The sequence below is a fragment of the Mus musculus genome, chromosome 4 (genome assembly GCF_000001635.26).
Source record: "Mus musculus strain C57BL/6J chromosome 4, GRCm38.p6 C57BL/6J".
NCBI lineage: Eukaryota > Metazoa > Chordata > Mammalia > Rodentia > Muridae > Mus > Mus musculus.
Window position 1 is genome coordinate 147,487,437 of NC_000070.6, and position 18,415 is coordinate 147,505,851.

Genomic DNA, 18,415 nt, shown 5'->3' on the forward strand with positions numbered 1-18,415 from the left:
GGGACAGCAGGCGGAATGAAGCGAAGGTCACTCATTCAGTCAACAAAAAGTTCTGATGTGTCACAGGAGCGTTGGTCGCCATCCATCAGTCAGGGGACTTTCAGATAATGCTTTCAAGAGCGTGGGGTGGGGTGCCACTACAGCTAGTTACTGTCCCAGAGTGAGCTTATCAGCATCCTTGACAAGCAGATTATGGCAACAATAGCTTTCAGGCAAGAAAACCACCCACTGGCAACAGGGTGTAACTTCTTGGATATTTAACCCACTGGCCTTTTTCAAGGTCTTAAAGTCTGAGTAAGGACTTCTCTGGCGACCCCTGATCTCTCTTCCACATAAAGAGTGAAAGGCTTGGTTAAGCCAGGCAAAGGCTGGCCATCAGTAGGGCCTTTTTAATCTCTTCAAAGGCTTTCTGGTGATCTGGGGTCCACATAAACACTTTTCCTTCCTTGGTTAGGTGGTACAACAGGGCAGCTAAGGTTGCCAACCCAGGTACCTAGAGTCTGTAGAAGCCAGCAGTACCCAAGAATTCTCTTACTTGCCTTGGTGTAGTTATAGTCTTTTTCTGGCTTCTTTTAGCCACTGTTTTCTACCTCGAAGGGTGTATCTCAAATAGATAACTTGAGTCTGACACAGCTGAGCCTCTTTAGCTGAGGCTCGGTCTTTAGTTGCCTAGGTTTCCTGTCTAGATCCTGTCTTTTTTTTTTTTTTTTCTCCTACCACTGTGGCAAATTTCTTTCTTGTCTACGATCTCTCCTGTTTTCTCTTTCTTTTGCCTCCCGCCTCTCTCTCTCTCTCTCTCTCTCTCTCTCTCTCTCTCTCTCTCTCTCTCTCTCTCTCTCTCTCTCTCTCACACACACACACACACACACACGTTCTCTGCCTCTTTCACTAGATCGAGTAACTGCCTTTCTCTCTTGTAATACACCTTCTAATCTCTGAAGTTTCTTTCTGATATCTGGAGCTGACTGCCTTATGAAAGGCCATGGCCACTGAGGCCTTCTGGGCTTCTGAGGTAAGATCAAAGGGAGTGAACCGCCTGAAGGAACCGCCTGAAGGAACATTGAGGGAGGTTCGATCCCCTCCTGCATTACCTCTTACCTTAGCCAAATTAGTTGGCCCATCTTGAGGCACCTTGGAGACCGGAGCCTGGCGTTAGATTTTCAAGCTCTCCTTACCTTCAGCCATGTCGCAGTCGCAACTGGGGTGAGTCAAAAGGAATCCCATGTCGATCTCATTTTGTAGCTGTGTAGGCCGCCCCTTGGCTCCTGGGCTATTTTTCTAGCCTCTATCAGAATTCTCTCTCAATCTTCGGTTGTTAAGAGCATCTGCAACAGCTGTTGACAATCATCCCAAGTAGGCTGATGAGAGAACATAAGGAACTCCACCAACCCTGTGAGGCGTTGGGGATCCTGAGAAAGGGGGTGCTTAGTTTTCCAGTTATAAAGATCAGCAGAGGAAAATGACCAGTACTGAAGGTTTAACGTTTGGGCGGGTCCACCAGAGTCCGCCCAGACACTGTGCTCTGCGGCTCCATGTACCCACAGCCGTCCGCCTCTAGATTTTGGAGGAGCTGATGGGTTTAGCTGGTGGCTCCTATTCGGGAGAAGCCTTCAATTTCTCTTGTAACATGAAAGTACAACCACAATTTTGAGAAGCAAAACCCAATTTTAACAGTGTAAACAACCTATTTTTTTTAAAAAATGAACTCCAAAAACATTACTTGCTACAAAGTTTGGCTGCACACAAACACAAAAAGACACAACCCTAAATCTTATCTGTTATAAATCGGGTTTCTAGGATAAGAATTACATAGAAAATTACCCAATTTAGGCGTATCTTTAGAGACCTGTTCCCATGGGTTGGCTCATGCTGCTTGTTGTAGTTCTAAATTACTATAACCCAGAGTTACCAGTTTTAAGCCAACTTTTTGTTACCAATGCTACAAAATTTTAATCATAACCAATAACTTATGAGCCACTAATCTATAACCAAGACATATAAAACATATTTATACTTTTTAAACTATTTAGAAACAAAAATGAAATGGCCGTATACATTTGCCCATTTAAACCAAACAAAATTCTTAATTTTTCTAGCTGTAATTTCAAGAGAGGAGCACCTTGTCACCCGATGAATCCAATAATCACAAGCACAGAAATTTTTGTAGGAAAAACAGCCATCTGTTCCCTTACCATAGAACTTGAGAAGCTGCTGGTCCCTATAAGAGCAGCGTTTATAATCAGCACCTAGCAGGGCTTCTCCAGCCACACTAGATTCCTAACTACAGGTGCAGGGCTCCAAAGACCAATTGATACTGTTTATTTTATTTTATTACCAAATTATTCCCAGATAGTCGGAGAGTACTGCTTTTCTCAAAACCTATTCTCTCACATCTCACGTGTAAACTATCTCTAGTCAGGGTATAAAGCACCTATGAGAATTACCTTTGCTTTTCTAGATTTTCACATAGCTCTAAACTCATACACAAAACCACATAAAACAGAAACCAACAGATCCAGACACATTTGACCCTTTCTTGTCCTCCACAAGCAGGCAAAAGAATTAGACGATTTTGGAGGGGGAAGCTTCCGCTTCAACAGAACTCGGTCCCTCTGACCGATCTCCCGAGACAGCCAGGCGTCCCTGGCTCTCCTTACTTCCCAGGGTGGCAGCCTGTGGTCCTCCTAGCATGTCTGCCGACCACAGTCCTTTGGTCCTTTCAGCCCAAAAGGACAGCTGCAAATACAGACTGCGCGCATTTCAGAAAACCCCTTCACTCCATCGTCTACAAACACTGTCATCCACTTCTACCTAGACGACCCAAACCAGAGAAGCACACTCGTTCCTCACTCTGCCAGATGTAAAACCAAGGCACAAGGTGGGATTTGAACCCACGATCTCGTAACCCTGAAACGAAGACACAAATTCAATAAACTCAGATGGATCCAAACTCAGACTTCGCCGTGCTTCAGAAACATAGGACAAGACAAAAACAACCCAACACAACAAGCACATGTTCAAATGTTCGTTTCAGAAAACAGACACTCAAAACAGAGACACCGGCCGGCACACACACAAGAGGGGATCCCCATACCTCCAAGTCAGTTCTCGGGAGTAAGGGGTGGTCGCGTTTCCCGGCCAACACACCAAATGAAAGACCCACAACGTGAGGACTCCCCCACGTTCTGACTCAGGAGAGGCGACACCCCAAATCACACAAGAAACAGTCCTGCTGCAACTGCAAGAGGATTTTTATTCAAGAGCGCTCTCGGTCCCATGGTCATACACCACACAGGGGTAGAGGACCGTGGTGCCCCGAGTAGCTGGATAAGGGGCTATTTAAAGGGAGAAACCACAACTCAAGGAAGCAGGGAGGGCATTGTTGGAAAAAAATACCAAAGATACCAGTTAAGAGTCACAAGGAAGTGCAAAGTCACAAGTGTCACAAGGAATACCTGGTAATTGTTCCGGTTAACTCTCAAGACAGTTTCTAAGAGCCCCTAACAATACCACCTTTGCATAGCGGGTTCCGGGTTCCTGCAATGGTCAGGGTGACTTTCTTTGAATGAGCACTCTTTGAACCCAGGAAGCAGGTGGGTGGAGGAATGTCCCTATCTGTTTTATGATTAGCATACCTTCTCAAAGGCCACATTCCCAAGCCTGGGCCTAAAGGCCTAGAATTCTGTTTTTACTTTGCTATACTTTCAGTACTCAGAAGTCAAGATAAACTACAAAGCCCCATGGGACAATTAACCACACACAAGATAATGACTGGGAAGAACACTGGAGGGAGGCTGCCTCTGCTCAGGTGAGAAGCAGAAGAGAAATGAGTGGGAGGCAGGCTTTATATAGGGTTTAGTTGTGGGTGATGGATTTTTCAGGATTTGAAATATCTGTGGTTGGAGATTGCTGGTATTTTATGTCCTGAGCTTGAGCAAACTCAGGGATTTCTGAGTAGTTAAAACCAGTAAGTATGCTATCCATTCTTTCTGTAGACAATGTTGAGTGTAACTTTTAGATTCTGATCCCAGGGCGGTTTATTTTAATTCATCATTTTCTTTGACTAAGGTATCCAGTTCCTCTACCTTTTGTCCTAGTCTAACAATCTGTCTCTCACACGTTCTCTATGTGTTATTATTATTTGCCTTACTGCATTTTCTTTTCAGGATCTTTTCCTTGTTTATTTCTAAGCACATATTGAACTCAATTTTCATATTCTACGTTATCCTCCTTTCCTTTAGGCATTTGCTATTATTCTCTAGCCCGTGATTCAGTTTGTTCCCGTTCTCTTTCAGTTGATATATGTGGTTTACACACTGTAATCTCTTTGATCATGACTTAGGGTTTTCTATTCTTTACCTAGGATATCATGTAAATTGCTCTCTTTATAAGATACATACACAGTTGATAGTTTGAGCCAAAGACATTTTATCTTAGTTTTACTTTGTTTTGGGTATTGAGCATCAGATTCAGAGGGACTGCTTAATTGTGTGCATTTTTAGACTAGACTCACAATGTGAGAAGTTAGGCAGGATCTATTGTATCTGAAGGATTCAGAACCCAGGTCCAGTGTCCTACTACATTCATTTCTGGTCTAGTCTGGCAGTAACCTTGTGGGAAGCTGAGCAGAGTAGATCCTGAGAAGTTGTGTTTCCACAACATAGTTGGAGGAGTGGTTCCTGATCGGCAGGGTGGGCCTCCTGCATGATTAGATAAGATTAAGAAAAAGACAAAATAAAAACAAAGAATCAATCAATCAATGAATTAAATAAGCAAGCAAGCAAGTAAGCAAGCAAAAATCCAAACCAACAAAAATTGCTCTGAAGAACTGGGAAGCTAATTAATTAAAAAGTCCTGAAGCAGGTGGGCTTAGAAGAATGGCAAGAAGCTGGTGAGTATTGGGCGGGTCCAGAAGGAGTGGCTCTGAGGAACCAAGAGGAAGTGACTGGAAGTTCAGTCGTCCCAGCATTTCGGATGTATCTCGGCTGCCTCGTGGTCAGGAAGTCATGGAGGGAGACTAGTGCCTAGTGTTTGCGGAACCTGAAAACTTCCTTAAGCTGCAGTTGCTGTGCTGGCCTCCTAGGATATTCAGCAGCTGGTCCTGTCACCTGCCAGGTCAGAGGAGCTGTTGGGCTGGAAATAAGGTAGGAGCAGCTCAGGCTCATGGAGCAGGGGTGCGTTTTCTGCCACTCTTAAAATTCTGTTGTGGATATCTTACCATCATCAGGAAGTTTGAGTTCCTGTGAATTGAGATTATGGTGATGTTTTAATTGATTTTATGGTTGCCAGAATATTTTTATAAAACAACCCTGTACATCCTTGGCCCTCTGTGGAGTTTGTATACCGGGAGGGTTGTTTTTGCAAAGGCATTAATAAAGCTCCTCGAATTCAAATTCATTCATGCTTTCTTAACTCCCCTGTTCCTCAATTTGCCATTTCATTTCCCTTTCTTCAGGGAACTGAGTAGGCATCCCGGCAGAGCTTTGTAGATATTTGTCATATGGGGACCAGTGCAGATTTGATCGAATTAGAAAATATTCCTTATAAAGCACCATCATATGGCTGTAAATATTATCATTAATCAAGTAAAGTAATATTCTCTGTTAGCTGAACACAGAGGTATATGTAGTCTTTGATGTAAATACATCATTGAGAAATGTGTCTATATATGCTTTGTTATTAGTGTCACACCTGAGGTTTGAATAAAACATGAAGACAGGATTGCAGCAAGGTACTTGTGAGGAGAAATTTCCTTAAGGAAATGAGGACAACATAGGATATGAAAATTGAATTCAATAGGTGGTTATAAATACAAAGAAAAGAAACAAAAAGAAGACCCTGAAAAAAAAATGCAGTAAGGTGAATAATAACCATTCATAGAGAATGTGTGAGACAGATTATCAGACTTGAAGATATATAGTAGGTTCTGTTAAACCTGAGTGTCGCCAGAGAAAAACCAATTCCTCCATGTGGGCCAGGTTTATCAAATAATACATCCTGACCAAGTGATAGATTTTGGTCACATGCTACAGGCATTTTTTAGGCCATTGTAGTTTCCTATGAGGCTTTATTATTTTCCTAAGACATGCAACCTGCAGCACTTCAAGAAGATACCTGGTTCTTGTGCTGGTGGTAAGGTTAATTTTTGGCATTTTAGTGAATTCCGAGATATCTGGTTGGGTCCAGACTGAACCAGGCCATCAGGTGTGGGGAGGGGAACTGAGGATGTGCTGGAGGATAGAGGGGCAGGTCTAGAGATAACCAGCAGCCAAGAAAGCACCTATCCAACTATGACTTCATTGATATGTTAACAGGTACCTCAGGTAGCCATTCTTCCTGAATTTCTTTGAATTTTTCCAAGGTTCAGTCTACCATGCTGTGCGGTGATGATTTCAGGAGTAGATATTTTAATAAGTGGAAAAATTTCAATGGATTTTTGTTTGTTTGTTTGTTTGGTTTTGGTTTTTGGTTTTTTCGAGACAGGGTTTCTCTGTGTAGCCCTGGCTGTCCTGGAACTCACTTTGTAGACCAGGCTGGCCTCGAACTCAGAAATCCGCCTGCTTCTGCCTCCCAAGTGCTGGGATTAAAGGAGTGCACCACTGCCCGGCTTTTACTATGGATTAAGACAAAATGAGACAGTATCTTTTGAATAATTTTGAACGCTTACTTACTGGATTACTGTCTGGATTCTGGATCAGAAAAATTTTCTTCCAGTCTTCCCTCCTCCTCTTCTGTGTTGCTTGGAAAAAGACTCTTTATGTGTGTTAACTGTGTGACTGACTCTCACATCTTTAGGGTAAACTGAAATACTCAGAGAAAAATAGGCATTCTCTTGATATCTTCTTTTCATGTTTATCTTTTTCTCGGGTATTGACATTTTTCATTTTTGTTCCATGAACAGTTCCATGTTCATTCTAAACAATATTTTCCCATTTTCAGGTCTCCATATGCTCAGTCAAATCTCCATGACTGTAAATCAACACTAAGAGCACTAGGAGGTTAAAGGTCAAGGAGACTCTCACAAAGGATCCAGATATGTTAGAGGTATTGAACAATGGGTGGAGTTGGGCTCACCTGTTAGTAGAAAGAGGACATGAATTTGATTTTGCCAGATTCTATTTCCTTAATGGTTCTGGAAAAGAATAATATTAGATGTGATGATATGGATTTGCCATGGAGGGAAGTGCTGTCAGCTGTCACTTGATGTCAATATTTAATTAATTTTGATCCTGGGAAAATGCTGTTGCTCATTGAAATCAAAGTTTCTTTTATCCAGATTGAAAGCAGCATCAGGCTATGGTTGTGACAAGGGCAATTTATACATAAAGCAAATGTCAGCAGTAGATTCCCTCCTAGGGCCTGTGACCTTCCTTACTGGATTTTTAGGCAGATTTTCACTGTAATCTATGGATTTTTTTTCCCCCTGTGGAACTTGAAATAGAAAACCTGTTACCCACAGATATTCTTGCCAGTATCATAAAAATTTCCATGTCTTGTCTGGCAGATTCAGATTGCAGCAAGCAGGTTGCAAACCTGAGTATATAAATTCATAATTCTGCTTCCTTCCCCAATTTGCCTAGCAGTTTTTGTCACTATGGAAGTTCCCACCATGGTATGTAAGGTGTTTGCTGAGAGTGAATGGTATGATATGAGGTGGTTTTCTCCAGAAGGTCTACTTGCTTTCTGAATCACCTATTCTGTCCACTCTAAATGCTTTCCTGTCCTTGAACTGTGTTCTTAATTGATGTTCCATGTTGCATTAATCCCCATTAGAGTGGAATAATTATTTTTGACCTTCTCTGTACTGCTGGCTTTAGTTTTGAGTCTGTTTGCCTTATTTCTGAGGTATGTTTCTTCTCTTCTATCCTTGAGAGCTTTTGTACTGAGCAGTGACTACTTTTTACCACAAGGCTGTATAAGTAAGTTTCATTCTCCTATTGTCACTGTAATTTGGGAGGATTCCTGCCTACATCTTTTAACCTAGGCCTAGTCATGTAAGTTTCTACTCTCCATACAGTATTATCTAGGCCTGGTGTGTTTTCAGCCTCTGAAATTTGCTGCTGAATCAGCCCCCACCCTTTCTTATTCCTTCTCAATGCTTACCTGACTGATTCAATTCAGTTTTTCCAGCTCAAACTCCTCTCTGAGAGACTTTCCTAGGGAATGCTAGGCTAGAGTGGTATGGTGTTCTAATACTCAAGAGTCCCAATGTTTGAACACTGCATGTTGCTCTTTGAGTTTATCTACTGTAAAACAGATGTGATGAAACAAGTGATAGTAAACTTTGACTGGAAGGCTTAAGCTTGTGGAATTGTGTTTATTTAGAATCAGGTGTGTATTTAAGGTAATGTCAGTTGCAAGATTTAAAGTCGAAGCCCTAGTGTTCATATTGACTTCATAGTGGAAGTATGTAAACCCATGGGTTATTCTTCTCATTCTAGAATGAGCTCTTGTTCAGTCTCCATGAAATGGAAGATGTGCTTTTCCTGTTATACAATTAGACAAAACAATTCCACAATACACATTCATTTTATGTATTTCTTCCTTTTGAATTTAAAGTACAACATCTGTCCTTGGAGCAGGAATTTATGGTCTATTTCTGGTAGAAATGACAACAATACTCAGCCTGTATGTCACAGGTAAGAATCATAAAGTGACATACTTTGAAAAATGTCCTCATTACTCCCTGAAAATTCATGTATTCCTATGCCCATTTTTTATTACACTCTTGATGCTGTCTGTCTACAAATGCCCAGGGCATCAAGTTATACATATTGTAAATTTATGACAGCAATGTATTTTTCCCTGCATCTCCAATTTTTATTTTTCAAAAATTCCTGTTGTCAGTAAATTTTCTATCACATGAATTAGGGATTATACTCATTTCATGAATATTACAATTGTTAGAATATTCACAGAGAATCATTCTGGTAGAGGATTTGCATTATCTGGTTTCTTTGGTCTTGCAGATATTACAGAGCTCCTAGAGTTTACTCTCATCTGTGCTAACTAAATCTCCTAGTGCTTGCGTTTTCAGGTGAATGGCCTTCCCACATGAAGTGTCCCAAAGTGCTTACACAGTTACCGTCTCTTCTATCTCTGTCTCATCCCTTGTTATTCATGTTTTCATCCTATCCTTGTGTTTCATGTATGTTCTGAGGAAGGTTTTGGATGGGTATTCATGCTGTCATATATTCATAATTCCATGTTCCATGGTAAATGACAGCATGGATTTCCATAACTCCACTTCTTCCTTCTTTTATAGTGTTGCCTTTTCCCCACTGCTGGCTTTTTATTCAGCTCTCTCTGAATTGGCAGTTTCCCTCTACAAACCATGTTTGTCTGACTATGGACTTTGAACATTTCTTTAAGTGGTTTTCAGTAATTGGAGAGTCTTCAGTTGTGAATTCTTGGTGTAGCCATACACACCATTTTTGGACTGGGATGTTTGGTTTTTTGGTGGTTATCTTCTTAAGTTCTTTATATATTTTGGATATTAGCCCTCTATTGTCTGTGGAGTTAGTGCTGGTTTTTTCCCAATCTGTAGGTTGTTGATTTGTCTTATTGACTATGTTGTTTGCCTTACAGAAGCTCTCTAGTTTCAGGAGGTCCCATTTATCAATTCTTGATCTTAGAGAATGAGGCATTCGAGTTCTATTTAGGAAATATCCCCTGGTGCCTAATGAGTTCAAGGCTCTTTCCCACTTTCTCTTCTTTTAGACTGAGTGTATGTGATTTTATGTTGAGGTCCTTGATTCACTTGGACTTGCGCCTTGTGCAAGGTGACAAATATGGGTCTATTTTCATTTTTCTACATACAGACAGCCAGTTAAACCAGTACCGTTTATTGAAGATGCTTTCTTTTTTCCATTATATATTTTTCGCTTCTTTGTTAAAAATCATGTGTGTGTAAGTGTGTGGTTTTATTTCTGTGTCTTCAATTCCATGTCATTAATCAACTTGTCAGTCTGTGTACTAATACCATGCTGTTTTTAATCACTATTGCTGTGAAGACAGAATTAGGCTGTGTTTCCTTTCAGGAATAGCAAATGCCAGTTACCCCTGAGTCATTTCTTCAGTCCTAATGATACTTATATGTCCAACCGCTAACCGTTTTAGATGGATGAGCTCAAATAATTAAGAAAAGAGTAGGGATGAAGTCAAAGAACTTTACATGATTCTTTTTTATGTAATCTATAATCATGTTAGATCAATGAGCTCAAATAATAAAGAGAAGAATATTGGTGAATTCAAAAGTTTTGTATTTTCAGTTGTGCCAGTAATAGATTCACGAGTAATAAAGTATCCATAAATAATGAAGTATTAGTGTGATTCTTATACATCTTAATATGGTCATTTCCATTATAAAAACTATTCTACTATATCACTTTTTTTTTCACATATGTCATTTAGTTATACATGTATGTCTAACCATTCTGAAGGGAAACCACTGTGTAATTCATCAAATTATTATCTGTATTGATTTTGTCATATAGTCAAAAATATTACATTATATTAATGCTACCTATTGCTAACTTTATATCATTAAATATTCTCAAATTAATTCTTCATTAAACAATCATTTAATTCTTCATGAAAATATTCTTATTCAATCACATCACAAGGTATTTGATTCTATGTCTTGTTTGTAATTTTGTTTGTATACACTGATTTTACACTTCCTAACTGCTACAATAGAAAAAAAATTATTTCTCTTAAGTCATTCTTGTATTTGGTATTCTGAACTCTATTTCTTTCTTCTAGAAAGGATACACTACTATTTATAGGCCTTAAAATCCAAACTGAGCATTTTAGACGTGCTGTTGACACCCAACTTCAGACAAGAGAGGTACTCGGTTCTTATTTGAACAATACTGATAGTTGTAGAATTTGGAAGCACAGTTTTACTCACCATCACTTTACTATCTATAAACTAGATGTAACACTGGAATTGTTCTTATTATCAAAAACGTGTTCATAAAGATATATTCCTGCATCTAAACCTCAAATATATACATTACAATGTCTAAATGTATGCTGTGAGTCTGAGTCCATTAACTCATCTACCTTTTACTGAAAGGAGACAACACAATATGACTATGATAATTTTAGATGATACCATTTCTTAAAATGGCCTCATAATTCCCATGACCTAACATACTTCCTGTTCTTGATTAGGTTTCAGAATATGACATGAATTCTCTCTCTGAAAGGCAACCTTAAATCCAATCAGAATATGTTTTACTGTAATTGGTTTTTGTTTGCTGCTTTCATAAAGCACCATGTTCAAGGAAACTAATAGAAGAAAAAGACTACTTGGTGTATTGCTTCCAGAGGATAACCATCATCCATGGCAGGAAAGACGGGTAGAACATAGCTATGTTGTTGAAGTAGAAAGGTGAAAGATCACTTCCTCAACCCCAGTCATTAAAGAGGAAGAGAGAATTAAGATGGCTTGGGTCGCTGGGCAGTGGTGGCACACGCCTTTAATCCCAGCACTTGGGAGGCAGACAGGTGGATTTCTGAGTTCGAGGCTAGCCTGGTCTACAGAGTGAGTTTCAGGACATCCAAGGCTACACAGAGAAACCCTGTCTCGAAAGTCCAAATAAATAAATAAATAAATAAATAAATAAATAAATAAATAAATAAATAGAAAAAAGATGGCTTGGATCTATTCTTTTTTCTCATAGCCAACCTCAGTTTCCTACTTTATTCAGTAATATTCCAACAACTAAATTCCTCAAAGCATTGTGATCCACTGAGGATCCAACTTTAAAAGTATTATCCAATAGGAGATTTATTCATTCATACCTATATAATCAGTCTTCTAATATCCTTGTAATTTTTAAACTGATTTTGATATCAATGTAGAAAACAAAGCTCCAATTTCTTGTATGGGTTTCCTGTTTGTGTGTTTGTTTGTTTATAAAACTTGGTCCCACACTCTAGTCCTGATTTTCATGTGTCCTGATATAGAAACCAGAATGGCTTTTAGATCACATCAATCTGCCTGCCTGAGCCCCCTGACAGCTAGGATGGAAGACCTCTGTCATTGACAGGCTGATTTCTTTTCTTTTCTTTTCTTTTCTTTTCTTTTCTTTTCTTTTCTTTTCTTTTCTTTCTTTTCTTTTCTTTTCTTTTCTTTTCTTTTCTTTTCTTTCTTTTCTTCTCTTCTCTTTTCTTCTCTTTTCTTTTCTTTTTTTTCTTTCTTTTTCTTTTTTTTTTTTTGTCTGAAATCTATATCTTCATATATTGGCCAATGAATTACCACCAGGCTTACAGAGTTCATTTCTTGTTTCATTTCAGAGTGACCATTCCTTAGACTTTTATATCTCTGGATATAATGTTCACAACCTGCATATGTAAATTATTTTCTTACCCACTTGTAGGAGTTCTCTGGTCTTTCATTAAGTTTGTTTCTGCCTTCTTTGAATTCCTGTGCTTTGTTCCCTCTTCATGTCATTTGTCCACATTGAATGGTGTTCAGATTATATTTTGACTTTTGCCTCTTGAGTTTGTTTCATAATTCATTTTGTCATGAGAATTGGTATTCCATTAGTGATTTGGGCTAGGGGAATTTTATTTTATTTATTTATTTATTTATTTATTTATTTATTTATTTATTTATTTATTTATTTTTTAATAGGTTTTTTGGCTTATATTTGTTTATTTATGTTAATTTTTTTATTAGGTATTTTCCTCGTTTACATTTTCAATGCTATCCCAAAGGTCCCCCATATCCACCCCCCCCAATCCCCTACCCACCCACTCCCCCTTTTTGGCCCTGGTGTTCCCCTGTACTGGGGCATATAAAGTTGGCAAGTCCAATGGGCCTCTCTTTGCAGTGCTGGCCGACTAGGCCATCTTTTGATGCATATGCAGCTAGAGACAAGAGCTCTGGGGTACTGGTTAGTTCATATTGTTGTTCCACCTATAGGGTTGCAGTTCCCTTTAGCTCTTTGGGTAGTATCTCTAGCTCCTGCATTGGGGGCCGTGTGATCCATCCCATAGCTGACTGTGATCATCCATTTCTGTATTTGCTAGGCGCTGGCATAGTCTCACAAGAGAGAGCTATATCTGGGTCCTTTCAGCAAAATTTTGCTAGTGTGTGCAATGGTGTCAGCGTTTGGAAGCTGATTATGGGATGGATCCCTGCATAGGGCAATCACTAGATGGTCCATCTTTTTGTCATAGCTCCAAATTTTGTCTCTGTAACTCCTTCCATGGGTAGTTTGTTCCCATTTTTAGGAAGAGGTAAAGTGTCCACACTTTGGTCTTCCTTCTTCTTGAATTTCATGTGTTTAGCAAGTTGTATCTTATATCTTGGGTATCCTAAGTTTCTGGGCTAATATCCACTTATCAATGAGTACATATTGTGTGAGTTCCTTTGTGATTGGTTTACCTCACTCAGGATGATGCCCTCCAGGTCCATCCATTTGCCTAGGAATTTCATAAATTCATTCTTTTTAATAGCTGAGTAGTATTCCATTGTGTAAATGTACCACATTTTCTGTATCCATTCCTCTGTTGAGGGGCATCTGGGTTCTTTCCAGCTTCTGGCTATTATAAATAAGGCTGCTATGAACATAGTGGAGCATGTGTCCTTCTTACTGGTTGTGACATCTTCTGGATATATGCCCAGGAGAGGTATTGCTGGATCCTCCAGTAGTACTATGTCCAATTTTCTGAGGAACCGCCAGACTGATTTCCAGAGTGGTTGTACAAGCTTGCAATCCCACTAACAATGGAGGAGTTTTCCCCTTTCTCCACATCCTCGCCAGCATCTGCTGTCACCTGAATTTTTGATCTTAGCCATTCTGACTGGAGTGAAGTGGAATCTCAGGGTTGTTTTGATTTGCATTTCCCTGATGATTAAGGATGTTGAACATTTTTTCAGGTGCTTCTCAGCCATTCAGTATTCCTCAGGTGAGAATTCTTTGTTCAGCTCTGAGCCCCATTTTTTAATGGGGTTATTTGAATTTCTGGAGTCCACCCTCTTCAGTTCTTTATATATATTGGATATTAGTCCCCTATCTGTTTTGGGATAGGTAAAGATTCTTTCCCAATCTGTTGGTGGCCTTTTTGTCTTATTGACGGTGTCTTTTGCTTTGCAGAAGCTTTGCAATTTTATGAGGTCCCATTTATCGATTCTCGATCTTACAGCACAAGCCATTGCTGTTCTATTCAGGAATTTTTCCCCTGTACCCATGTCTTCGAGGCTTTTCCGTACTTTCTCCTCTATAAGTTTCATTGTCTCTGGTTTTATGTGGAGTTCCTTAATCCACTTAGATTTAACCTTAGTACAAGGAGATAGAAATGGATCAATTCGCATTCTTCTACATGATAACTGCCAGTTGTGCCTGCACCATTTGTTGAAAATGCTGTCTTTTTTCTACTGGATGGTTTTAGCTCCCTTTTCAAAGATCAAGTGACCATAGATGTGTGGGTTCATCTCTGGGTCTTCAATTCTGTTCCATTGGTCTACTTGTCTGTCGCTGTACCAGTACCATGCAGTTTTTATCACAATTGCTCTGTAGTACAGTTTTAGGTGAGGCATGGTGATTCCACCAGAGGTTCTTCTATCCTTGAGAAGAGTTTTTGCTATCCTAGGTTTTTTGTTATTCCAGATGAATCTGCCAATTGCCCTTTCTAATTCGTTGAAGAATTGAGTTGGAATTTTGATGGGGATCGCATTGAATCTGTAGAGTGCTTTTGGCAAGATAGCCATTTTTACAATGTTGATCCTGCCAATCCATGAGCATGGGAGATCTTTCCATCTTCTGAGATCTTCTTTAATTTCTTTCTTTAGAGACTTGAAGTTCTTATCATACAGATCTTTCACTTCCTTAGTTAGAGTCACGCCAAGGTATTTTATATTATTTGTGACTATTGAGAAGGGTGTTGTTTCCCTAATTTCTTTCTGAGCCTGTTTATCCTTTGTGTACAGAAAGGCCATTGACTTGTTTGAGTTAATTTTATATCCGGCTACTTCATTGAAGCTGTTTATCAGGCTTAGGAGTTCTCTGGTGGAATTTTTAGGGTCACTTATATATACTATCATTCATCTGCAAAAAGTGATATTTTGACTTCTTCCTTTCCAGTTTGTATCCCCTTGATCTCCTTTTGTTGTCTAATTGCTCTGGCTAGGACTTCAAGTACAATGTTGAATAGGTAGGGCGAGAGTGGACAACCTTTTCTAGTCCCTGATTTTAGTGAGATTGCTTCCAGCTTCTCACCATTTACTTTGATGTTGCCTACTGGTTTGCTGTAGATTGCTTTTATCATGTTTAGGTATGGGCCTTGAATTCCTGATCTTTCCAAGACTTTTATCATGAATGGCTGTTGGATTTTGTCAAATGCTTTCTCAGCATCTAACGAGATGATCATGTGGTTTTTGTCTTTGAGTTTGTTTATATACTGGATTACGTTGATGGATTTCCGTATATTGAACCATCCCTGCGTCCCTGGGATGAAACCTACTTGGTCAGGATGGATGATTGTTTTGATGTGTTCTTGTATTCGGTTAGCAAGAACTTTATTGAGGATTTTTGCATCGATATTCATAAGGGAAATTGGTCTGAAGTTCTCTATCTTTATTGGGTCTTTTTGTGGTTTAGGTATCAGAGTAATTGTGGCTTCATAGAATGAGTTGGGTAGAGTACCTTCCGTTTCTATTTCATGGAATAGTTTGTGAAGAACTGGAATTAGGTCTTCTTTGAAGGTCTGATAGAACTCTGCACTAAACCCATCTGGTCCTGGGCTTTTTTTGGTTGGGAGACTATTAATGACTGTTTCTATTTCTTTAGGGGATATAGGACTGTTTAGATCATTAACCTGATCTTGATTTAGCTTTGGTACCTGGTATCTGTCTAGAAACTTGTCCATTTCATCCAGGTTTTCCAGTTTTGTTGAGTATAGCCTTTTGTAGAAGGATCTGATGGTGTTTTGGATTTCTTCAGGATATGTTGTTATGTTTCCCTTTTCATTTCTGATTTTGTTAATTAAGATGCTTTCCCTGTGCCCTTTAGTGAGTCTGGCTAAGGGTTTTTCTATCTTGATTTTCTCAAAGAATCAGCTCCTTGATTGGTTGATTCTTTGAATAGTTCTTCTTGTTTCCACTTGGTTGATTTCACCCCTGAGTTTGATTATTTCCTGCCTTCTACTCCTCTTCGGTGAATTTGCTTCCTTTTGTTCTAGAGCTTTTAGGTGTGTTGTCAAGCTGCTAATGTGTGCTCTCTCTAGTTTCTTTTTGGAGGCACTCAGAGCTATGAGTTTTCCTCTTATAAATGCTTTCATTGTGTCCCATAAGTTTGGGTATATTGTGGCTTCATTTTCATTAAACTCCAAAAAGACCTTAATTTCTTTCTTTATTCCTTCCTTGACCAAGGTATCATTGAGAAGAGTATTGTTCAGTTTCCATGTGAATGTCGGCTTTCTATTATTTATTTTGTTATTGAAGATCAGCTTTAGTCCATGGTGATCTGATAGGATGCATGGGACAATTTCAATATTTTTGTATCTGTTGAGGCTTGTATTGTGACCAATTATGTGGTCAATTTTGGAGAAGGTACCATGAGGTGCTGAGAAGAAGGTATATCCTTTTGTTTTAGGATAAAATGTTCTGTAGATATCTGTTAAGTCCATTTGTTTCATCACTTCTGTTAGTTTCACTGTGTCCCTGTTTAGTTTCTGTTTCCATGATCTGTCCATTGGTGAAAGTGGTGTGTTGAAGTCTCCCACTATTATTGTGTGAGGTGCAATGTGTACTTTGAGTTTTACTAAAGTTTCTTTAATGAATGTGGCTGCCCTTGTATTTGGAGCATAGATATTCAGAATTGAGAGTTCCTCTTGGAGGATTTTACCTTTGATGAGTATGAAGTGCCCCTCCTTGTGTTTTTTTATTATTTTGGGTTGGAAGTCGATTTTGTTAGATATTAGAATGGCTACTCCAGCTTGTTTCTTCATACCATTTGCTTGGAAAATTGTTTTCCAGCCTTTCATTCTGAGGTAGTGTCTATCTTTTTCTCTGAGATGAGTTTCCTGTAAGCAGCACAATGTTGGGTCTTGTTTGTGTAGCCAGTTTGTTAGTCTATGTCTTTTTATTGGGGAGTTGAATCCATTGATATTAAGAGATATTAAGGAAAAGTAATTGCTGCTTCCTGTTATTTTTGTTGTTAAAGTTGGCATTCTGTTCTTGTGGCTGTCTTCTTTTAGTTTTGTTGAGGGATTATCTTCTTGTTTTTTCTAGGGCGTGGTTCCCGTCTTTGTATTGTTTTTTTTCTGTTATTATCTTTTGAAGGGCTGGATTGGTGGAGAGATAATGGGTGAATTTAGTTTTGTCGTGGAATACTTTGGTTTCTCCATCTATGGTAATTGAGAGTTTGGCTGGGTATAGTAGCCTGGGCTGGAGTTTGTGTTCTCTTAGTGTCTGTATAACATCTGTCCAGGCTCTTCTGGCTTTCATAGTCTCTGGTGAAAAATCTGGTGTAATTCTGATAGGCTTGCCTTTATATGTTACTTGACCTTTTTCCCTTACTGCTTTTAGTATTCTATCTTTATTTAGTGCATTTGTTGTCCTGATTATTATGTGTCTGGAGGAATTTCTTTTCTGGTCCAGTCTATTTGGAGTTCTGTAGGCTTCTTGTATGTTCATGGGCATCTCTTTCTTTAGATTTGGGAAGTTTTCTTCAATAATTTTGTTGAAGATGTTTGCTGGTCCTTTGAGTTGAAAATCTTCATTCTCATCCACTCCTATTATCCGTAGGTTTGGTCTTCTCATTGTGTCCTGGATTTCCTGGATGTTTTGAGTTAGGATCTTTTTGGATTTTGTATTTTCTTTGATTGTTGTGCCGATGTTCTCTATGGAATCTTCTGCACCTGAGATTCTCTCTTCCATCTGTTGTATTCTGTTGCTGATGCTGGCAACTATGGTTCCAGATTTCTTTCCTAGGGTTTCTATCTCCAGCGTTGCCTCACTTTGGGTTTTCTTTATTGTGTCCACTTCCCTTTTTAGGTCTAGTATGGTTTTGTTCATTTCCATCACCTGTTTGGATGTCTTTCCCTGTTTTTCTATAAGGACCTGTAACTCTTTAGCAGTGTTCTCCTGTATTTCTTTAAGTGAGTTATTAAAGTCCTTCTTGATATCCTCTACCATCATCATGAGATATGCTTTTAAATCTAGGTCTATCTTGTCAGGTGTGTTGAGGTGCCCTGGACTGGGCAAAGTGGGTGTGCTGGGTTCTGATGATGGTGAGTGGTCCTGTTTTCTGTTAGTAGGATTCTTATGTTTACCTTTCACCATCTGGCAATATCTGGAGTTAGTTGTTATAGTTGTCTCTGTTTAGAGATTGTTCCTCTGGTGATTTTGTTACCCTCTATCAGCAGACATGGGAGACTAGCTCTCTCCTCTGACTTT

At 39.2% G+C, this 18,415-nt stretch overlaps 1 protein-coding gene across 4 annotated transcripts in view; it reads left to right on the plus strand.

Moving 5' to 3' along the window:
- Zfp982 (zinc finger protein 982) overlaps positions 1-18,415 on the plus strand; it is a 72,951-nt gene that overhangs the window by 44,323 nt on the left and 10,213 nt on the right. The window contains exon 1 of one of the 4 annotated variants that reach the window (NM_001365422.2): positions 4,981-5,144. The exons of 2 other annotated variants lie outside the window; for them this stretch is intronic. The gene's annotated coding sequence lies outside the window, so the exon portion shown is untranslated. Of the gene's footprint in view, positions 1-4,980; positions 5,145-13,249; positions 13,260-18,415 lie in introns of those variants that run through there. One more of the 4 variants, NM_001039209.4, reaches the window with a different exon arrangement.